The 6,000-nt window shown below is 48.4% G+C and overlaps 1 pseudogene; it reads right to left on the bottom strand.

The window, feature by feature from the left end:
- Window positions 1-1,724: 1,724 nt before the first annotated feature.
- Window positions 1,725-2,236, bottom strand: LOC135269946 (ATP synthase F(0) complex subunit C1, mitochondrial-like; annotated as a pseudogene).
- Window positions 2,237-6,000: the final 3,764 nt, after the last annotated feature.

Raw genomic sequence — 6,000 nt, forward strand, 5'->3', positions numbered from 1 at the left:
TCCTTCGCATCAGATCTTCTTGTGCTCGCCTCAGTTTCTTCTCTTTAAACTTGGCGAGAACAGACCTTACAAAAAGAAAGTTAAAGACAGCACTACATGAATAGATCAATCAGTAGATCCATCGGTATAGATACACCAGTGAAAAGCTATCATTTTCAAATTCTGTATGATGGCTTTCTGACTTGGAGAAAGAAGGTCAAGTCAGGCCTCTGTGCAAAGGTGATACTGGAGCAAAGACAGGCGGGAGCAGCAAGCCACCAAGGCACCCAGGGAAGAGCAAACACAAAGGCTTGAAGTGAGAAGTTACTGGGTATCATCGAGGCATGGAGCTTGAGGGAAGTTGGAGGGGGGCGACCAGAAAGAGAGGATGTCAGCGAAATGACAGGCAATCAGACCTCAGGGCTAAGGGGCATGCAGGTTCACAGCACACTTTCTCTGCAGCATCGTAAGCAGAGTCGCGTGTGCAGCTTGGGCCTCCTTGTAGAGCTTGCAGCTAGGTGCGATTAAGGTGGTTGATTCTCTCTAGCACCAACTCCTAAACTCTAGCAGTATTCTGGGTGAACCTGGCTTGAGATGTGTAACTTTTGATTAAATGTTAGATTCAGAGTTAGAATAAGGGCCGTATACAAAACAGTGAGTCTTAAAATATAAAGCTGTCACAGCTTTATTATTTATTTTATTTATTTTTTTTTTTTTGAGGTCTGTCACCAGACTGGAGTGCAGTGTCGTGATCTTGGCTCACTGCAACCTCCACCTCTTGGATTCAAGCGATTCTCCTGCCTCAGCCTGCCAAGTAGCTGGGACTACAGGTGTCCGCCAACACGCCCGGCTAATTTTTGTATTTTTAGCAGAGACGAGGTTTCACCATATTGGCCAGGATGGTCTCGATCTCTTGACCTCATGATCCGCCCGCCTTGACCTCTCGAAGTGATCGGATTACAGGCATGAGCCACCTCATCCAGCATTTTTTCTTTTTGAAACAGGGTCTCACTTATGGCCCAGGCTGGAGTGCAGTGGCTCGATCACAGCTTACTGCAGCCTCCACCTCCCTGGGCTCAGGTGATCCTCCCACCTCAGCCTCTTGAATAACTGGGACTACAGGCACACACCACCACACCCAGCCAATTTTTGTATTTTTTGTAGAGACAGGATCTTGCTATATTGCCGAGGCTGGTCTCAAAGTCCTGGGCTCAAGCAGTCCTCTCACCTCGGCCTCCTAAAGTGCTAAGATTACAGACATGAGCCACTGTGCCCGGCCACAGCTTTATGTTTTTTTGTTTTGTTGTGGTTTGGTTTTTTTGTTGTTGTTTTTGTTTTCGAGATGGAGTCTTGCTCTTGTCACCCAGGCTAGAGTGCAGTGGCATGATCTCAGCTCACTGCAGCCTCCTCCTCCCAGGTTCAAGCTATTCTCCTGCCTCAGCCTCCCAAGTTGCTGGGATTACAGGTGCCTGTCACCACACCTGGCTAATTTTTGTATTTTTAGTAGAGATGGGATTTCACCATGTTGGCCAGGCTGGTCTGAAACTCCTGACCTCGTGATCTGTCCATTTCAGCCTCCCAAAGTGCTGGGATTACAGGCATGAGTCACCGCGCCTGGCCCTATTTTTTTAATGTATAAAACATAGGGTGTTTTTTTGTTGTTGTTGTTATCGTTTGCTTGTTTTTAATTTATTTTTATTAATTAATTAATTTATTTTTTAGAGAAACATTGTTTAATGGTAAAGCTTAGCACACCCCAGCGCCTGGAATGGCATGGAGTTGCGGCAGCAGGGACAGGCAGGTGACCCCACAGAGGCTCACATGGTGAAGAGGATGAAGAAGGCGACCATCAAACAGAAGAGCCCCATGGCCTCAGACAGGGCAAAGCCCAGAATGGCGTAGGGGAAGAGCTGCTGCTTGAGAGATGGATTCTTGGCATAGCAGTGATCAAGCTGCCAAACACCGTTACAATGCCAGCCCCTGAACCAGCCACACCAACTGTGGCTGCCCCACAACCAATAAACTTGGCTGCTGTGTCAATGTCCCGGGAGACAACACTGGTCTGGAACTCCCGTCGTGCCACCTGGAGTGGGGAGCTGCTGTAGGAAGGCTGTTTAGATGAATTCTCTGGGTTATTCAAGGAGGCAGACACAGGCCTGATTAGACCCCTGGTACAACAGCGGATCAGAGCTGGAGAAATGAGTAATGCCCCAGTGGTCTGCATTTTTTCAGTCTCCCAGCTTTAGCCCTTGGTCTCAGTGCTGAGCTTCCCCTACCCCTATTTTAAAATGTTTTGAGACAGAGTTTCACTCTTGTGGCCCAGGCTGGAGTTTTGTAACGGCACGATCCCAGCTCACTGCAACCTCCGCCTCCCAGGTTCAAGCGATTCTCCTGCCTCAGCTTCCCGAGTTGCCGGGATTACAGGCACGCACCACCACACCTGGCTAATTTTTGTATTTTTTGTAGAGGTGGGGTTTTGCCATGTTGGCCAGGCTGGTGTCCAACTCCTAAACTCAAGTGATTCGCCCGCCTCAGCCTCCCTGTGTTGGGATTACAGGTGTGAGCCACCGTGCCTGGCCCAATGGGAAGTTTTAACCAGTGGGAATAACATAATCACAGTGTATTTCCAGTCGGGTGGCAGTGCAAACTGTACATTTAAGGAGCGGGAGAGAAGGGGGGATCAGAGAGATATTTAGGATACTACTGAAGTAGTCCAGGTGCAAAATGTAATCAAGGCCTAAAACGAAAATATGGAGCACTCTTAGCCAGTTTCCCTGTACCACAAGGCCCATTGCATGCACACCTCCTGGCCCATACACCCTGACCCCAGGGAAACCTTTTCTTGACAACTGGAACCAAGATCTTGGTGTTCTGTGAAGTCAGAGCTTGTTAAATTGGAATACAGGCAGGGCATGGTGGCTCATGCCTGTAATCCCAGCACTGTGGCAGGTCGAGGTGGGTGGATCACTTGAGCCTGGGAGTTTGAGACCAGCCTGGGCAATGTGAAACTCCGTCTCTACTAAAAACACAAAAATTAGCTGGGCATGGTGGTGCTCGGCTGTAATCCCAGCACTTTGGGAGGCTGAGGCAGGAGGATTGCTTGAAGTCAGGAGTTCGAGACTAGCCTAGGCAACACAGTGAGACTCCTGTCTCTACAAAAATTAAAATAAATAAATTAATTTTTTAAAAAAAGCAGTGAGCATGAGGTGGGTCAGGGGGTTGAGAGACATTTGAAGAAAATAGGCCGGGTGCGGTGGCTCACGCCTGTAATTCCAGCACTTTGGGAGCCCGAGTCCCGCGGATCATGAGGTCAGGAGTTCAAGATCAGCCCGGCCAACATGGTGAAACCCTGTCTCTACTAAAAATACAAAAATTAGCCGGGCATGGTGGCACGCACCTATAATCCTAGCTACTCAGGAGGCTGAGGCAAGAGAATCGCTTAAACCTGGGAGGCAGAGGTTGCAGTGAACCAAGATGGCATCAACTTGCACTCCAGTCTGGGCAACAAGAGCAAAACTTTGTCTCAAAGAAAAGAAGGAAGGAAAGAAAGAAAGAAAGAGAAAGAGAGAGAGAGAAAGAAATAAAAGGAGAAGGAAGGAAGGGAGAGAGAGAAGAAGGAAGGAAATCCTAGGGTTGAAGGACTGATTAGAGTAGGAACTGAAGGTTTTAGGGACAGTATCAGACCTGTTTTGAACAAGATGAGTTGGATGTATCTTTGTGACATCCAAATAGAGCTATCCATTAAACAGTTATATAAAAGGGCTAAGGGCAGCGTTTCCCAAAAAGGTTGCCACGAAAGATAGTCCCCCAGGGCACCTGCAGCTGTTAAAGGGAAAGCTGTGGAGGGCTTTCCAGGGTCAAAGAAGTTAGGGAAACTTTTGGTTAAACAGGTGCTGAGCCTTTAAGATGCTAATAACTACTAGGAAATTCCAAGAACAAGGGTATTCATTATTTATTTATTTGTTTGTTTGTTTTTAGAAATTGTGGTGGGGGGGGTATCTCGCTTTGCTGCCCAGGCTGCTTTCGAACTGCTAGCCTCAAGTGATCCACCCACCTTGACTTCCAAAGTGTTAGGATTACAGGCGTGAGCCAGCACATCTGGCCCCTGAAAATTATTTTGACCATGAACCAGTTTTTCTTTCCATAGAGTATCTACGGGGAACTCACCACATTCCAAAGAACCGTTTCTGCAATGCTTGTTTTGAGCCTCGGAGAGAAAAGTGCAGAACAGCGCGGTGCGGGGGGTGGGGTGGGGGGGTGGGGGGGGGTGCGGGGGTGCGGGGGTGCGGGGGTGGGGGGGGGCCCGCGTTACCATGGCAACGGAAGGCCTGGCGGGGAGGAGATCAATAAAGAGCCCCTGGAGTGAGAGGAGGGGAGGGCTGCAGACAAAGGCGGAAGGCTGCCTAGATGGCTGGCCACCGCGCTTGGACGGGAGCCAGGAAACAAGAGAGTCTGGAAAGCTTATCTGCATGAAATCATATTTTTCCAGGCCATTTTCCTCTTCGTAGTTTATTCTTTCAGTTGATTTGTAAAAGCTCTCACTGAAGCTTTTATCAGAAAAATGTACCATCAGGATGGTAGCCATGGAAGCCAAAATCCACCAAGGAGTGGAGTGTCCACAGCTCACCTGCCAGGAAAACATATATACACAACCCATGGGTCCAACTGACCGAATTATTCCAAAGTGAACACACACTCCCCACAGTGACAATGCCTGGGTCAAGAAACAGAACATTACCAACACCCCCGGAACTTCCTTTGTGTCCTTCCCAAGCATTAGCCTCCTACCTCCTTAAAGTAACCACTTTCCTCACTTGTTGCACTGTAGATACATTTTGTCTTTTTTGCGGGGGGGGCGGGAAACAGAGTCTTGCTCTATCACCCAGGCTGGAGCGAAATGGCGCCATCTTGGCTCACTGCAACCTCCACCTCCCAGGTTCAAGCAATTCTCCTGTCTCAACTTTCCGAGTAGCTGGGATTACGGGCACCCTTCACCATGCCTGGCTAATTTTTGTATTTTTAGTAGAGATGGGGTTTCACCATGTTGGCCGGGCTAGTCTCGAACTCCTGACCTCAAGTGATCCACTCGCCTCGGCCTCCCAAAGTGCTAGGATTACAGGTGTGAGCCACCGCGTCCGGCCTTGTCTGTTCTTTTTTTTTTTTTTTTTTTGAGACGGGGTCTCACTCTTTCACCCAGGCTGGAGTGCAGTGGTGTGATCTCAGCTCACTGAAATCTCTGCCTCCTGGGCTCAAGTGATTCTCCTGCCTTAACCTTCCGAGTAGCTGGGATTACAGGTGCATGCCACCATGCTGGGCTAATTTTGTGTGTGTGTGTGTGTGTGTGTATTTTTTAGTAGAGACAGGGTTTTGCCATGTTGGCCAGGCTACTCTCAAACTCCTGGCCTCAAGTGATCTGCCCAACTCGGCCTCTCAGAGTGCTGGGATTACAGGCGTGAGCCACCGCATGCAGCTCTCCCTGTGCTTTTTAACGTATCCTTGTAAGAAAATTTCATTTTATGACAGTATAACCAGCGATATAAAGTATATTTTTAATCCAGACTCCTGAGGACAAGTGTCTGAATTGATCATGCATTTAAGTATAGAGAAGAAATAAACAAGCAACCATGTGTTGAAAGAAAGTTAAACGTTTGGATAGTAATGTTGATTTAAATATAATTCTCTGGCAATGGAAAGTTGTTTTATTTATTTATTTTTTTGACACGGAGTTTCGCTCTTGTTACCCAGGCTGGAGTGCAATGGCACGATCTCGGCTCACCGCAACCTCCGCCTCCTGGGTTCAGGCAATTCTCCTGTCTCAGCCTCCTGAGTAGCTGGGATTACAGGCACGCACCACCATGCCCAGCTAATTTTTTGTATTTTTAGTAGAGACGGGGTTTCACCATGTTAACCAGGATGGTCTCGATCGCTTGACCTCATGATCCACCCGCCTCGGCCTCCCAAAGTGCTGGGATTACAGGCTTGAGCCACCGCGCACGGCCAGAAAGTTGTTTTATTTACAGC

Source organism: Aotus nancymaae, unplaced genomic scaffold (assembly GCF_030222135.1).
Source record: "Aotus nancymaae isolate 86718 unplaced genomic scaffold, 86718_ANA_hifiasm-v0.15.2.pri h1tg000058l, whole genome shotgun sequence".
Taxonomy (NCBI): domain Eukaryota; kingdom Metazoa; phylum Chordata; class Mammalia; order Primates; family Aotidae; genus Aotus; species Aotus nancymaae.